Raw genomic sequence first — 18,062 nt, forward strand, 5'->3', positions numbered from 1 at the left:
GTAAATATACTCATTGATGTCCAGTTTTTTTAATTCAATACTGACCTCATGAAATTCATCCATGTCGTTGTATGTACTTATGGTTGACTCACCTTTTTTGCTATATTATTCTTTTGTAACAATGTGCCACAATTAATTCATCCATACTCCTATAGATTATTTCCACTTTGGGATTAGTAACAATAGTGCTCTTATAAATATTATCGTGCATGTCCTTGAAGAACATATAGATTCATTTCTCTTAGGTGTGCACCTAGGCATGAAATTGCTGAATCAGAAGGTAAGTGCCTATTTAGCTGTTGTTTTGCTGCCAATTTTCCAAAATGGTGGCACTTCCCCCAGAAGAAAAGAACCTCAGTAGCACCAATGGTTGGTGTTGCCTGCCTTTTTCATTGTAATCATTTTCTATGGGCTGATTTCAGAGCTCTTTCCCTTAATGGCATGCATGGTCCCAATTTCTTTGTAGCTTTTACCCTTCACAGTTTATAACATTCACAGTCTATAATATTTGACTTAGCATCTATCTAACTTTTAAGGTACTAAATAGATTTAGCCATATAAAGGAGAGTCAGCTCACCCTAAAATAAATTTGCCTAACTCTATTTTACTTTTATTTTATAAGCGGAGGCAGACACAATCATTTTCAGTTAATTTCAGACTCCCTAGATATTGGAAGAAAAAAATATGGAGGACCTAAATTTTGGTAGATTGCTAAACCAAGTCTAGTAGATAAGTTCTTTTAAAAAGTGTGCAGTTTCACTAAACTGGGCTGGGGACAAGATTGTGTAGACATGGAAAGATATAAATCCCCCCACCCCCAACACACTTTTTTTGCCCCACGTTGTTCTTCCTGGTAGTAGTATCCAGCCAACAAAAATTCATTTTCAGTAATGGCTCAATATCTATACTAGTAACCAATGTATTTGTGAAAGCAACATAATGTGAAATTGAAGTTTTAATAGTTTTCTTTTTTTTTAAGAGAAAAAATGTAATTAACTCATGGAAGATGAGCTAACAACATTATTCAAGACTCTGGTATTATTTTTCATTTTCCCTGTATGCTAGCTTGTCACTGAAAATGTGGCATAGATTTAGCCAGAAATCTAACTCCCAAAAAGCATTTTGTCAGGAATACCAGTCCATTAACAAGACACCTCACAGATACTGAGATAGAAAAAGGATAGGAGAAAAAGATGGCCAGTTTGAAGGGAACCACGCCTGAGTGAGAATTCTTTTATTTTATTTTTCTTTCTTTCCTTTTTTTTTTTCTTTTTCGTTGTTGTTGAAACAAAACAGAATTTCAGATTTACATGCTGCCAAAGTATCACTTCTTGGCACTTCAAAGATAAATTGGGCTGGAAAGAGACAGAACGTTTTGTGTACTGCCCTGCAGTGTAGTAACCTGAAAGCAGAGAGTTGTAGCAATTTGCAGGGAGGGGGTTAATTTCAGACTGAAGAAAGATACAGCTAATCCACTCCCTCAGGCAGGGGATTTAGGAGGAGATTTAAGGGGGGAAAAGTATTGCACACAGAAAAATGTATGTTACTTCTCTATAAAGCCTACATTTTCCATACATAATCTTTCCTCTCCTGCTTCCCCCTACTAAGAACTAAACCAAGGTTATTATTTAAACATTAATTAAATTAGGCAGGGAGAAAGTTTGCTATCGTTTATATAACACAAACCCATATAACTTTTTTCTAATTATAAGGATTTCATGTTTGAACAAACACCTCTCTTCTAAGCTGCTGAACATATTCGGAGGTAAATTAAACTATTTGAGTGAGTTAAGCAATTACAACAAATTAGACAACAGCCTCACTTGCTCCCTAAACCACAAAGTCTTCATGAATGCTTTGCAGTGACCCTCAAATGGAACAATAAGAAAGATGTTAAAAGGTACTGTCACAGGAACTGAACGCTAAATGATACAAGCTTTTGTCTAAATCCATCCAAATATAGGCGACAAATTGCCACGTCATGCACTGGGGACCCTTTCTTGTAAAGACCTGGGTGATAATGAGATCCTTTGCCCTTCTGCAGTGTCAGGTCATATCAAACACAAATGAGCAAACTCTAGCCTGCAAATGCAGGGTGGGTGGGGCAAGCGTAGGCTTACAGTTGTTTGTACGGATAATAATACAATAATTAATAGATATTAATACAAAGGTGAACTGTGTTTTAACATACTCACAACTGTAAATCTACTTTTGCCTCACCCTGTATTTATTTAAATAATCATCTATTTATTTATAAAATGAATCAAAATACTCTCTCATTCTATTATTGTATTTTATCCAGTAGAAAGGTAATATAAATCATACAAAACTAACTCAAAATAAGCTTACTACTCCACCAACTAACTCAAAGGCCTTAATAAAATGTCACCTCTCTCTCTTCCCAATGCATCTCTAATGTATGTTATGCTTTACAACAGTGTCTCCTAAACTTCAGAATTTGGCACTGCTAAATATACGCTCAGTATTGACTCCAGAAGCCCAAGGTGGGAGTAATAAGAAATAATGCTCTGTCGCTATTCAATTATAAAATGTATAATCTTTCTCTCCTTCTGTATGCAATTCATAATGCAAAAGAAGTATCTATTATAGGGAGCTTACCAGATAGAATTAGGAGTTTTAATTATAATTCTAATTACTTATATTTGTAATATAATATAATATCTCAGTTTAATTATTTCCTTTTCTATCCAAATGCCTGGCACAATCTGAATGCAAATGTGACTTACTGAATCTTTACGTTGTTGTTTCTATTGCCAACTCTCTATATAAGCAGGCTTTCAAATATCGTCAGTTAGCTGACAATGTGCTTTATAGGCAGAGATAAAATCAAAATAATTAACCAGAATAGCACAGGCAGTGACTAATCAGGATACACACCCAGCCAATCAGAGTGGTCATCACCATCAATAACAAGCATGGCCAGGCAAGCACGTTTTGGCTGAAGAGCAGCCCCAATAAAACATGTTCTTCGAACAGTCACTGATATTTGTTGATCTTCCATGAGCTACAGCAGGGCCCATGTACATATGCACTCCCACACTCAACTATAAGTTGCTTTTCTTCTTTAATTATTCTACATTATATCATTGATATTTAGGTATCCTCAGCATGCCATCAGATACACATCTCGTTCATTCTTCTTAGTAATAATAATCTCAAATCATAGACATATCTTTCCTCTATTGGTAGATCATTTCTCTATTTACACATATTTAGGCTAACTTTTACTTAATCTAGTAAATATAATTGCAGTGTACACATATATCGTTGTGTACTGTTTTCTTGTTTTTAACTCTGAAAATTAAGATTGTAAGTCAGAAGATATGTGTTTATCTTTTTAACTGATTATGTGAGATTGTTTTCCAAAAGAGATTGCAACAATTCACACTAAGAGTTCCTATGCCCCTACAGGCTCACACATGCTGTGCTGTGGGTTGGGTTCCCTGGAAAATAGCCCTTTAGAGTTGTTGAGCCTGGAGGCAGAGTTGGACTTCTGTATCTCACATCATGAATCCAACTCAGGGAGAGGGCATAATCTTGGTCAAGACCTCTCTCTCTGACTGAGAAACATTCTTGGAGAAGGAGTCAATTAAGAGTTGTCAGCCACCTACACTCTAAGTAGCAAGAATAATTCTTCAGTCCTAAAGGGGAATCTGACCCCACCATATATGTAAAAAATTTATTTCATTGTTTTAAATTGAATTTCTCTAAATACTAATGTGGGCACATATTTCACATGTTTTTGGCCATCTGGAATTTCTCTTCTAGTTGTTCATACCCTTTGCCCATTTTTCTTTTGGCTATTAGCTTTCTTATTATCCTTTTGTATAAACTTTTTGTATTCTAGGGAGAGTAAATCTTTGTTATCAATATGAGTTACAAATCGTATGTAATTCCATTTAATTTGTCTCTTTTTTCCCCAAAATATATCAGGGGACTGACAGGAACAGGTGGCACACTCAAAGGTTTTAATTGAAAAAGTATTTAATGAAAGGGCTATGCCCATAGATGCAGGCAGGGTTACAGAAACCAACAAAGATACTAACAATAAGAAAGAGCTGCCTCTACTGCTAGGTTTTAGGAATAAGAAGAGAGAAAGTAACTAGCAGAGTCTGATAAAAGCTGGAGATGTGGAAGAAGAGGTGACTAGGTGATACAGTAAATAAAAGTTAGCTTCTTGAGGCCCGGGGTTAGCCAGAGAAGAACGTAGAGAATAATGAGTGGGAGGAGGGAAAATATAGAAGAATCAGTATGCCATATAAAACATTTTAACTTTCTGTGTAGCCAGTATTTCAATTTTTTAAAATCTTTTAAAGCATTGTTATAAGCTATTATTTTTTATAACTTTTGATTTTGAAGTACTAGTAGTTAAAGACTCACAAGAAGTTGCAAAAATACATAGAGTTCCTGTTTACCCTTCCCCAAGGAACATAACTATCTACACTAATAAAAGAGAAACCTGGTAATTGGCGTACGACCGCTACCCTTTTCATTGGCTAATCAGCGAGATATGCAAATTAACTGTCAGCCAAGATGGCGGCCGGCAGCCAGGCAGCTTGAAACTAACATGAGGCTTGCTTGCCTCAATGATGGAGGATCGTTGGAGGAAACCAACGTTCCCCGCCTGCGGCTGCAGGCCTCTGAGCGGGCAGTTTAAGAAACGTTGTAACAAATACCATCTGACTTCAGCCAGCAGATTCGCAACATTGTAAGCAAAGGCCAGAAACCCACTTTCAGCCACGGAGGCCTAAGAGCTGGAGCCAAGCCTCAAGGTAAAGCTGGCCCAGAATAAAAATAAAAAAAAAATAAAAAAAGGAGCGGTTGGGAACTTCAGTCATTCCCAGCCTGAAAACAGCCCTCAGCACCTTACCCAGACTGGCCAGGCACCCCAGTGGGGACCCCCACCCTGATCCAGGACACCCTTCAGGGCAAACCAGCCGGCCCCACCCATGCACCAGGCCTCTACCCTTTATATTAAAAGGGAAATATGCCTCCCGGCACCGGGATCAGCATGACAGGGGGCAGCGCCCAAACCCCCTGATCGCCCTGTAGCTCTGTGTGTGAGAGGGGGTGGGGCCCCAACCCCCTGAACGGCCCTGCTCTGTGCCTGATAGGGGGGAGCTCCCCAACACCCCCCCCCATGGGCCCTGCTCTGTGTGTGATGGGGTAGAGCCATAACCTCCCCATCGGCCCTGCCCTGAGTGTGAGAGTGGCGGTGCCCCAACCCCCTGATCGGCCCTGCTCTGTGGGTGATAGAGGGCGGTGCCCCAACCCCCTGATTGGCCCTGCTCTGTGCCTGACAGGGGGTGGCGCCGCAACCTCCCCATTGACCCTGCCTTGAGTGTGACAGGGGACGGTGCCCCAACCCCCCAACTGGTCCTACCCTGAGCGTGACTGAGGGTGGCATCGCAACCTCCCAATCTGCCCTGCTCTGTGCATGACAGGGGGCGGCACCCCAACTCCCCAATTGGCCCTGCTCTGAGCCCGGCCAGGGGCTGCACCTAGGGATTGGGCCTGCCCTCTGCCACCCGGGAGCAGGCCTAAGCCAGCAGGTCATTATCTCCCGAGGGGTCCCAGACTGCGAGAGGGCACAGGCCAGGCTGAGGGACCCCCCTCCCCCCCGAGTGCACAAATTTTTGTGCACCGGGCCTCTAGTAATAAATATAACCATAGCACATTGTCAAAACCAGGAAATTTACATGGGTACAATGTAATTCACTTGGATGCAGATCTTACATAGAGTTTTACCAGTTTTTACATGCACTCATTTGTGTTGTGTGTGTTTTGTGTAGTTCCATGAAATTCATCATAAGTATAAATGTGAGTACACATCACCACAGCCAAATACAGAATTGTTCCATCACAACAGAGAAACTGTATTGTATTAACCCTTAATAGTAATATCCCTCTCCCAACCCAAACCCCTGGAAACAGTAAAACCTCATTCGCTATAATTTTGTAACTGTTAGAATGTTATATAAATAGAATCATTCAATATGTAACTATTAGAAATTGGCTTTTTCCCCCCTGTCTACTATAATGCTATTGAGATTCATCCAAGTAGATGCATACATCAAGAGTTTGGTCCTTTTCATTACTGAGTAGTATTCCATGTACGGACATACCACAGTTTGTTTACCCATTTGTCCAATGAAGGACATTGGCTTGTGTTCAATCATTGGCCATTACAAATAAAGCTATTGAAACTTCCATGCCATATTTTTTGTGTGAATATAAGTCTTCATTTCTCTGAGTCAAGTGTTCAAAAGGGCAATTGCTGGATTACATGAATATTTATGTTTAACTTTATAAGAAGCTGCTGTTTCCATTTCTGGGAAGATATAGTAGATGCAATTCTCTCTATTTCCCATGCTATAAACAACTAAAAACTCTGAACATTATGAATAATTAAAAAATGCAAGCAAGAAAACAAACAAATAACAAAAATCCCACAAGACCACTCTGAAAAATGAAGTAAAAGACAGACAAGACCAAAAGGATGACAGAGTGCTGAGTTCTCTCCTTGCCCCATATATTCCAAACTTAGAGCCAAAGATATTGGTAACCCAGAAATGCCCATAGATGCAGACATAAAAGAAAAAGTCCAACAAAAGCCTACTGCCAGACCAGACAAAATTTTACATAACCAGTATATTCCAGCCTAACATAACAGGAAAACACACAAACACACACACACACACACACACACACACACACACACACTCTATGCCTCACTCTACCAGCAAGGCAAAGTAAGGAGCAGAGACCTCTACCTTTGTGAGGCTGCAATGAAGCAATCCCTACCCCACCCCCATTACAGAAGAGATCAGAGTACACCAATCAGGAAGCTAGACTTTTATCCTCATCAGATGATAAAGAGGCTTACACAGCATCACTGTGTTATCAATGGAAGTGAAACGCTTGGGGTGAGTGGAAAAGAATTTACTGAGGCCCTCAGAGGAGGACGGGATTTTGTGGAAAGCTTTATTAATGATGTAAACTTAAGGGAGTTTTCCTCCAAAGTCCCATCTTCATCCTTTTGTCACATCCTTCCAGCTGTGTCTCAGCAGAACTAGAATTAAGGCTACTGCCCAGAATTTCTGCTCCACATTAAAGCCCAGTCCAATCCAACATTTGGCTAGTTCAGTTTGTGTCCCCAGCTGCAGTCATTGTGTGTGGGGTCTGTCTGGCCATGGAGCATGCAGCTGCTAAAGCCACATGGCAGGCTAGCAAAGGGGCGAGTGTGGGTCATGGAGCAAGAGAGTGAGAGGGAACTACAAGGCAAGTGAGAAAAGGAACTCTTTGGGGATTTTATCCTTCCAAGATTTCACAGGCCTGCATTGGGGTCCACCTTTCTAGCCAATGGTCTTTTTCCAGGCTAGATTAACAGGCAAGCACCTCCCCTATTCCACTCCAAATTCATTGACTCCCGTGTTCAAACCCTTTCTCCAGTGATCTGCAGGGAATGGACAAGTGGTTCCTGGGGAGACTGAAGCTGTAGCTTCCTGAAGCTGCTTAGTTGACCACACTTAAAATGTTGGGCCTCCATTTTGCTCTTTTCCTATTATTAACTACATAGTTAGGATGATAAATGGAGACCACCACAGGAGCCAGCCCATCCACTCGCACCCAGAAGTAATGAGAAGGCCCATCCTTGGGTGGAACAAAGACAAGGTAGGGTACCTGAATTGTATTTCTCCCTGGCAGTATTTAGTGAGTGTCCCCTCTACCCCTGCCAGAGTAGTGTCAGAGGAATTTAATTAAAACAGAAGGTTTAAATAGGATCCAGAGTTGGATAACATAATACAAAAATGCTCAGGTGTCAATAAAAAGAAATCACTCATCACAGCAAGAACCAGCAAGATATCAAACTGCATGAAAAATAATGATCAATAAATGCCAACACCAAGATGGCACAGATGTTATCATTATCTGGCACAGACTTAACACATCCATGATAAAAATGCTTCAGTGAGCAATTACACTAGTACACTTCAAACAAGAAAATAGGAAGTCTCAGCAAAGTAGAAGATATAAAATGAATCAAATAGAAATTTTAGAACTGAAATACAGAATAACCAAAATAAAAGCCCAGGGAGTGAGCTAAACAATGAAGGGGACAGAAGAAAGAATCCGTAAACTGGAAAATAAAACAATGAGATGATCGGATCTGAATAACAGAGAGAAAATAAACTGGGAAAACAAAAGCACAAAACCACAGGGACCTAGCATTTGCATAATGTGAGTCCTTCAGGGAGAGGAGAAAGAGGGCAGAGCTAAAAGAGTGCTGGAAGAAATAAAGGTTGAGAACTTCTCAAATTTAGCACAAGACGTAAACCTACAGATTCAAGAAGCTGAAAAAACCTTAATTGGGATAATCCCAAAAAGATCCATGCCACTACACATTATAATTAGACTCCTAAAAACTAAAGACAAAGAAAAAAATCTTGAAAGCAGCAGAAAAAACCATTATCTTACTTATAAGGGGAAAATAATTCAAATGACAGTGTATTTCTTATTTAAACGAAGAAGATTTCAAAAAAGTGGCACAAATTTATCTTAAGAGTTGAAAGACCCCAAATTTTATATCTAAGTAGAAATATTCTTCAGGAATAAAGGGAAAATCAGCACATTCTCAGATGAAAGAAAACTAACAGGATTCGTAGCTAGCAGATCTGCCCTACAAAATTGGCTAAAATAAGCAGGAAGTGAAAGATGAAAATAGGACCATGGGACCATCAGGTAGAAGAAAAGACGAGTCAAGAAAAAGTATGCGTACACACAACAGGTTTTCCTTCTCCTCGTGAGTTTTCTAAATTCTGTATTATGCTTGAAGCAAAAATTATAACGCTATCTACTATGGTTTTAAATGTACATAGAGGAAATAGCTAAGATATTTATATTATAAATAGGGGAGGGCAAAGGAATGTAAAAGGAAAGAAGATTTCTATACTTACTTGAACTGATAAAAATGGTAATACCAGTAAACTGTGATTAGTTACAATAATCAAGACTGGGGGTATTGGTGGAGGGATAGAGACATAGATAACAATGGGACAGAAAGACTAGAGAACTCAGACACAAACCCACATGAATGTGCCAAAAGATTCTTGACAGAGGAACAAAAACATATTACCTTAAGGAAGAATAGCCTTTTCAAGAAATAGTGCTAGAGCAATTAGACAGTCATTGATATAAAAATGAATCATGGCCCATGTGTCACACCTTATATAAAATTTAGCTTGAAGTAAATCATGGACTTAAAGGTAAAACTTTCAGAAAAAAAATAGGAGAAAATCGTTGGAATTGAGGGATAAGCAGAGTTCTTGCGCTTTATACTAAAATCATAATCCATAAAATGAAATTTGGATTTCATCAAAATTTAAAGCTTTTGCTCTATGAAAGACCCTTTTAAGAGAAAATATTTTCGCCGAAACCGGTTTGGCTCAGTGGATAGAGCGTCGGCTTGCGGACTCAAAGGTCCTGGGTTTGATTCCGGTCAGGGGCGTGTACCTGGGTTGCGGGCACATCCCCAGTGGGAGATGTGCAGGAGGCGGCTGATCGATGTTTCTCTCTCATCGATGTTTCTGACTCTCTATCTCTCTCCCTTCCTCTCTGTAAAAAATCAATAAAATATATTAAAAAAAAAAGAAAATATTTTCAAACTACATATCCAACAAAGCACTAATAGCTAGAATATATAAAGAACTCTCAAAACTGCAGCAGTAAAAACGAAGGATCTCTTATCCATTGAGACAGCATGGAGGCACCTGGACAGTATCATGCTAAGTGAAATAAGTCAGTCAGAGAAAGACAAGCATCACATGATCTCACTCATATGTGGAATTTAATAACAAAATAAACTGATGAATGGAGTGGATCCAGAGACAGGGAAGCGTGGAACAGAATGCAGAATCTCAGAGGGAAGGCAGGGGAGGGTGGGTGGGTGGGAGGAAATCAACCAAAGGCCTTGTATGCATATATGGACACAGACAATAAAGTGGTGAAGGCCTGGGGCAGGGGGCGGGGTGAGCTGGAGGGGGTTTATGTGGGAAAAAAGGGAGGCACACATAATACTTTCAGCAATAAAGATTTATTAAAAAATTACAGATGACAAAAGAAACTAAACAACAAAAATCGATTCAATTAGAAAATGAGCAAAAGATATGAAGAGACATTTCACTGGAGAAGATAGACTAAAGGCAAGTAAGCAAATGAAAAGATCAGTCATTAGGCAAATGCAAATTAAAGCTACAGGAAGATATGATTATACACCTACCAGAATGGCATAAAAAAATAGTTGCAATACCAAATGCTGGTTAGGAAGCAAAGAAACTGGATCACTCATACATTACTGGTGGAAATGTAAAATGCTACAGAATCAGTGGAAAATATTCTTGCAGTTTCTGTAAAAAATAAACATGCAACAACCGTACAATATAACAACTGCACTTTGGGGCATTTAACCCAGAGAAATGAAAACTTTTTTGACACAAAAACCTGAACATGAATCTTTATATTCAAAATAACCCAAAACTAGAAACAATACAGATGCCCTTCAATGGGTGAATGGTGAAATGTACTTGGCACATCTATACCATGGAATACTACTCAGCAACATAAAGATAGCAACTATTGATACATGCAGCCATCTGAATGAATCTCTAGAGAAATATGCTGGTAGAAATAAAGCCAATACTAAAGTTACCTACTATAGTACTCCATTTATTTAACATTCTTGGAATGGCAAAGGGTTAAGGAGGGGATGGAGTGGAAGGGATATGAGTGTGGCCGTAAAAAACATGAGGGATCCTTGAGGTGACAGAAGTGTTCTGTATGTTGACTGTCAATGTCAATAGCCTGTCAATGATATTGTGCTATAGTTTTAAATGAAAAATTAGAACCTCTCTGCAAAGAAATAGAATGCAAAAACAGAGAAAGAACTTATAGAGAACTGATATTGTACTACAGTTCTGCCAAGTGTTACCAGTGAAGGAAACTGGGTAAGGCATATGTGGGTCTCTGTATTATTCTTTACAACTGCATGCAAGACCACAAATATCTAAATATAACAATTTTAATTAATAAAAAAATAAACTGCCAAATTCCTTTACAGAATGGTTTTTACCATTTTATTTTCATACCAATAATGATGAAAGAGATGCAATTTCTCTGCATTCTCACCAACATTTGTTATATTCAACATCTAAAAATTTCAGTTATTCTAATAGATGTGCTGTGGTGTCTATCATTTTTAACCCTTAAATATATGATGTATTAAAATAAAGAAGAGTTTTTCCTAAATATAAAGAAAGATCCCAGTTCCCTTTAGGAGGAGTTGCTGTCTCCCCTGCCAACTGCTGTATTTGCTTTCTTTATACTCTGAATGTTTTGTAACTCATCATGTTTTCCCTTCTGAACTTGGCTTCCTGAAAGCTTATGCAGAGATTTTTCCACCTGCAAGGGACTAACATACCCTCACTTATGCCACCATTCAGTCAGGCAGGCAAAGGGGGGGGGGGGAATGACCCTAGTGGTGATGCTTATAGAAATTGGATTAGGAGCACTGGAAGGTAGAGACAGAATTAAAATCAATTCCAACCCAGTTTGCCAAGGAGAAGGACCACAATCCAATCTAGACTAAGGAAGGTTGTGATTGCAGGTCCTGCTCATTAGGATGGCAACCGAGGGAAATCAGGTCCAGGAGGAACAGGGCAGACACACTGCTCACAAATCCTAGAACAGAGATGGTCAGAATGGTGCAGTGGGCACCAACTTTCCCCAAGAGTTTCAAAGCAAGACAGCAGAGCACCAGAGAAGAAGACAGCCTACTCCCCTGGGAGAGAGCTGGCAACAATGACAGGCAACAAATAGCAGAGAGAGGCTTTCCTGCAGAATCCCCTCCCTGAGCAGGGAAGAGCCAGAGAGGACAGAAACAACCAGAAAGCCAAGAGACCTAGACAGAAGGGGAGAGAAGACCCATTCAGTTTAAATTCACACAATCCGGAGGTCTAGGGAGTTAGATTCATTAAAATTCTCACGTCTCTTTATTTCCAGAAGTGGGACATGCATTCAAATATAGTTGAATACCAATTGTAAACACCAAGAATATAACCCAAGGTCAGAGTGTATAGGCCCAATTTTTACACTCAATTACTATTGCTATCCCTGACAAATGAGTTTTGGTGTAATCATCCTTTTGCTATCATGGTTAGTTAGAGAATGTTCATATTTTTATTATATCTATACCTTTTTTAGTGTAAAATCCCTTACCTCCCTGTTGGAAGTTAGTATTTGCATAAATAATAACTAAACCATATTAAGCAATAGAATGTTGAAGTAAAAAAAAAAGCAAGTTACATGTTTGGTGTAATAGGTTTTTTACTAAGAGGTGAATTTGACTCCATTTACATATTTAGACAAAATGAACATTTTTTTTTATCACTGCAACGAAGTGATGCTTGAGGACACTCCATTTCCTAATCTATTTTCATGTGGAGCATCATGAAAATCACAGATGTTTCAAAATTATGCCCATTGTTTTTTATAACCCAAATCCTAAGACATTAAAAAAGGGAGTTATCTGCCAACACATCTATCTAATAATCTTGCCTTTACCTGATCCAGAGCCAAAGGTTCTACCCTTGATGTCTAGATGGCAATAGTGTGTCTTGTTAATATCAGTATATTGCAGATTATTGCTAAGGACTGTTAAAGTTCAAAAAGTGTAAAAGATCATGCCTCACATACAGTTGATTGACTTCTTTGACCTAGCCTTATAATTCTTACCAGAATAATTTCTTGGGCATTTTATGTTTCTCATCCCAATTATTTTAAATCTGACTCCAAAGTTCATTCTTTATGCAGGACCTGAGTGTGATTTAAATTGTAGTAGAGACCATTGGCAGCAAAATCTCAGACATCTCTTGTGGCAATATTGTTTACGGATACATCTCCTAGGACAATGGGAACTAAAGAGAAAATAAATAAATGGGACTGCATCAAAATTAAAACCTTCTGCATAACAAAATAAGACATCAACAAAGTAACAAGAGAGCTCACTGCATTGGAAAAGATATTTGCCAATGTTATATCTTATAAGGGGTTAATTTCCCAAATTAACAGGGATCTCATACAACTTAACAAAAGGAAGATAAACAATCAAATTAAAAAATGGACAAAGGACCTAAAGAGACAGTTCTCCAAGGTGGACATACAGAAGGACAAAAGGCATATGAAAAAAGGCTAAAAGTCACTAATCATCTGAGAGATGCAAATCAAAACAACAATTGGGTACCACCTCACACCTGTCAGATGGCTATCATCAACAAATCAACAAACAAGTGTTGGTGAGGATGTGGAGAAAAAGGAACCCTCGTGCACTGCTGGTGGGAATGCAGACTGGTGCAACCACTGTGGAAAACAGTTTGGAGTTTTCTCAAAAAATTAAAAATGAAACTACTATTTGACCCAGTGATCCCACTTCTATGAGTATAATCTAAGAAACCCAAAACACTAATTAGAAAGAAAATATTCACCCCTCTGTTCATATAGCAGAGCAATTTTCAATAGCTAAGATTTAGAAGCAGTCTAAGTGCCCATCAGTAGATGAGTGATTAAAAAACTGTGATACATCTATACCACGGAATACTATGCAGTTGTAAAAAAGAAGGAATTCTTACAATTTGCAACAGCATGGATGGACCTAGAGAGCATTATGCTTAGCAAAATAAGCCAGTCAGAGAAAGATAAGTATCACATGAGCTCACTGTTATGTGGAATTTAATGAACAACATAACTGATGAACAAAAAGAGACCAGGGACATAGAAACATCAAACAGACTGTCAAACCACAGAGGGAAGGCAGGGTGGGAGGGGAAGGGATCAACCAATGAACACATATGCTTATATGCACAACCTATAGACACAGACAATAGGGTGGTGAGGGCGTGGGGTTGCAGGGGCAGGATGGGAGAGGTCAATGGGGGAAAAAGGGGACATATGTAATACTTTCAACAATAAAGAATTTTTAAAATTGTAGTAGAGGGGATACAATACTAGAGATTACACTTCAAAGTATATTTTTTCTATTACATGACAGTTTTTGATTTGTCATTTTCAAGTAATCCACGTGGAGTGTTTTATGTGTTCAAAACGTTGTTCCTTCCTGATCGTTACAATATTTTCAGGTGGAACCTATACAAACAGAGTTATCCAAAGTAAACAACAAAAATCCCTGGAGAAATCCTGTTCAGTACTGAAAATAAAAATATAAACTTTCCAAAATCGCACATAGGATTCAAGGTCACTGATAAAATTTAAAAAGTCCATAAAAATGTTAAATGTTAAAAGTCCATGAAAATTACTTTGAAATATTTGCCCATGTTTCTGGTCCATAATCATAAGGCAACTTAAGACTGAACTAAAATATCTCCAAAGTCAATACATTTAGAAAAAAACAATTTGAAAGTGGCAGGTTTTTAATCAGGTTACAAATATTAAAATAAATATAATAAAATGCATTTAACCAGTATCATCTATAATAATCTATAATAATAAAAGTATAATAGGCTAATTGTACCGGACTTCTTCCTAGACAACCTTCTCTAGATAAAGCCAGGGCTGCGAGGGAAGCCCAGGTCACAGGTGCCAGAGGGAAGACGGTGCCGGCAGCTGGGATAAGGAAGTCCGACTCTTACCTGAATTTCGTGCATCAGGCCTCTAGTTATCTTAGAATGTGCATAATTCCTCATATATAATTTATATACAAATTAAATAAATAGACAGAAATGTCCCTTGGTCTATATGCAGTATTACAAATTCACCATATACCTCTGTTTAGATGCCACTCTGTAAGACTTCCAGAGTGTAGGTCAGTGATGGGGAACCTATGACACGCGTGTCAAAGGTGACACGTGAACTCACTTTTTTGGTTGATTTTTCTTTGTTAAATGGCATTTAAATATATAAAATAAATATCAAAAATATAAATCTTTGTTTTACTATGGTTGAAAATATCAAAAAATTTCTATATGTGACACGGCACCAGAGTTAAGTTAGGATTTTTCAAAATGCTGACACACCGAGCTCAAAAGGTTCGCCATCACTGGTGTAGGTGTTAATCTATCTGGACAATAGCTTAATTACTGCATATTATCATAAAACAATAAAACTTCATTTGAATCTGACAGTCCATCTGTTAAAGTCCCCAGTATTTCAAATAAAAATAAATCATCCTGTATTCAATTAAAATAAATTTGTGAGGTTCCTTGTAGGGTAATAAGGTCAATTTCTAAAGTTTATTCATAGGAAGAGAGTAGATTAGAGGTTTTAAAAAAATCAAATCAAAATTCAATATATTGTATTAGTTTGCTGTTGTATGAACATTGGACGTATTACTGTGTAATTATTGCTAGAATAAGTGTTGGCATTCACCAGGAATCAATTAGTATTGCCCCAAAGTAGTGGTGACAGACAAGACAAAATATGACCCACTGTGATGCACATAGATCTACTGGAAGATGAAAAAATAAATTGTAAAACAGAATCTCAGGAAAATCACTTCAGAAAAAAATGACATTCAAACTCTTTAAATAATAAAGCTGGGTAATGATCCTGGATAGAATGAGTTGTGATATTACAAAATTTCATATTGTTTCCTATTCTTATCCTTCTGAATTCCTGGACAGGCTGCACTTCCTCTCTTTGTCCCCAGATGACTTGGGAAGCAGCCACAGAGTCATGCCTACATCTGAGTATTATACAGGTCAGTTTTTAACCCCATGTCCAACTCCTGTGTATTGATGTGTGTGTGTGTGTGTGTGTGTGTGTGTGTGTAAATTAAGTATAGCTTTCTATTTCCAAGAAAAAAAAATGTGGTAAGCAAACAATCTTTTCTGCCTAGTATCTCCACCAAACTCCCCTTCTTTCAAAATATCAAAACTTCTTTTAACATAATCCTAACAATCTTGCCTTTTAAAAGTCTCTATAGAAGGGTCTTTAAAACAGGTCCTCTCTTGCTCAAAAAAATCTTTGTCCAGTCAAAATGCACAAGTAGGATATTAATGGTTAAGGACTAAGTAATAGAGCTTGAATACTTAAATATGTGAATACAATGTTATTAAAACACTTTCACATTCAGGAGGCCAAAACAAAGAGAAATAAAAATAAAGAAAAGAAAAAGCTTCAAATTGGAGTGTTAGGTGAACCCCTGAGCTCTGTTTGACCCCAGAGTGGCAGGGAAGGGAAATGGCAACAGTCATTACTGTCTTCATTTGATGACACAAGAAACATCTCTGAGAATTTTAGTATTTCCCAACGGGATCTACAAATTATGCATGATTCATATCTTTAAACATCACTCCAGTCAACTTACAAAATAGAGAATTCATTGTGAAAGGTTTGAAAGTCAGACCTAACACCATTTATAATATATAACTAAAAATGTGAAAATTATAGTTATAAGATGTACTGATATTATAAACTTTGAAATTTTAGAAATAATAACATGAACAACAACAAAAAACAGAAAGTAGAGAGAGAAGAACAAGCAGAAAAGTGTATATGTGTTGATATTACACTTTTGCATTCAGAGGATTAGACATAATGCTTGAAGCAGATAAATCAAGTATAGAGATTTGAGTATAGAGACCAGATGTATAAGATTTCTGAACAAAGACCTTACTAACCAAGATTAGTAACAAAATGAGGAGGGTGGAGGGTGGTTTGAGCTAAATAGGTATAGTAGCTTCATCCTGTGCTATAGCTGACCACTTTTGAAGGTATTTATTCTAGTGCATAGGATTTAAATAAGATAATGTATTAAAATTATCAGATACTAGCTAGTATTCATTTATATAAAATACAATTATTTACTGGCTTAAATTAAATTTACATATTAAATTTACATATAAACACAAGCTGATAGAATATTTAATTTGTATCGCTTATGAATAAATTCTAAAAACACATTTATAATACTTATGAGGTTCAGTGAGATAACAGGCTATATTCCTAATGAGCAGTTTACTGTTCTCAAATATAAATACTGAAATTTGCCTTTACTTCTAAAGTTCATACTCTCACTTTGGGTAGAGATCTTTCTCAGTCATATCAATTAGTTTTTTTTAAAAATGCCGTTTTAGAATAGATACATGGCATCTGGACATATTTATGGAAAAATTGACTATCTGCTTTTGTGAATTTATGTGCCTCTGTGAGTGTCATAAAATAAGGAGGCCTAAAACTTATCATCTAACCCTGAATTCTATGATTATAGCATTATAGATCTTGTCTATATAATATACATATACACACAATTCAGTACCTTATATAACATTGTATTTTGAGAGTAAAAAATAGAGGCAGCTCTTTTAGGTACAATACTTAGTACAGTTATAAAGATTTTAACTTGTGCTATAATTAAAGAGCATTATTATAGATGCAGCATGATTTAAAGAACTTAAGAAAGCTGCGATATTATATTTAATTTTGCTTCTGATACTTTCAAGTTCTATTGTTTGATGAATCCACATTTATAATAGTTGCACCTTCCTGATGGACTGATCTTTTATAATTATATAAGGTCTCTCTTTGTCTCTAATAATTTTCTTTGTTCCTAAGTCTTCTTTAACTGATATTAATATAACTTCTTTTTAAAATTTGATGTTTGCATCCTGTATCTGTTTCTATGCTTTTACTTTCAACCAACCTAGGTTGTTGTATTTGAAGTGAATTTCTTGTAAATAGCATATTATTGGATTATATTTTTATCCACCATGCAAAAATCTGTTTTTAATTGGTATATTTAGACCATTTACACTTTAGTAGCTATATTGATTCACACACGATATAATTGGCTCATTTAAAGTATACGATTCAATGATTTTTATACATTCATGAGCTTGTTCAACCATCCCCACAATCAAATTTTGAACACTTACATTATACGCCAAAGAAACCTATTCTAATTAGTATTCACTCCCTGTCCCCCCCCCCCCCCCCCCCGCAAAACTCCCTCTCTAAACCCTGGGAACCCAGCC

The 18,062-nt window shown here is 37.4% G+C and overlaps 1 protein-coding gene across 1 annotated transcript in view; it reads right to left on the reverse strand.

The window, feature by feature from the left end:
* Positions 1–18,062, reverse strand: part of LOC132240154 (ADP-ribose glycohydrolase MACROD2-like) — a 619,136-nt gene that overhangs the window by 116,677 nt on the left and 484,397 nt on the right. The window lies entirely within an intron of this gene.

Source organism: Myotis daubentonii, chromosome 8 (genome assembly GCF_963259705.1).
Source record: "Myotis daubentonii chromosome 8, mMyoDau2.1, whole genome shotgun sequence".
Lineage (NCBI taxonomy): Eukaryota > Metazoa > Chordata > Mammalia > Chiroptera > Vespertilionidae > Myotis > Myotis daubentonii.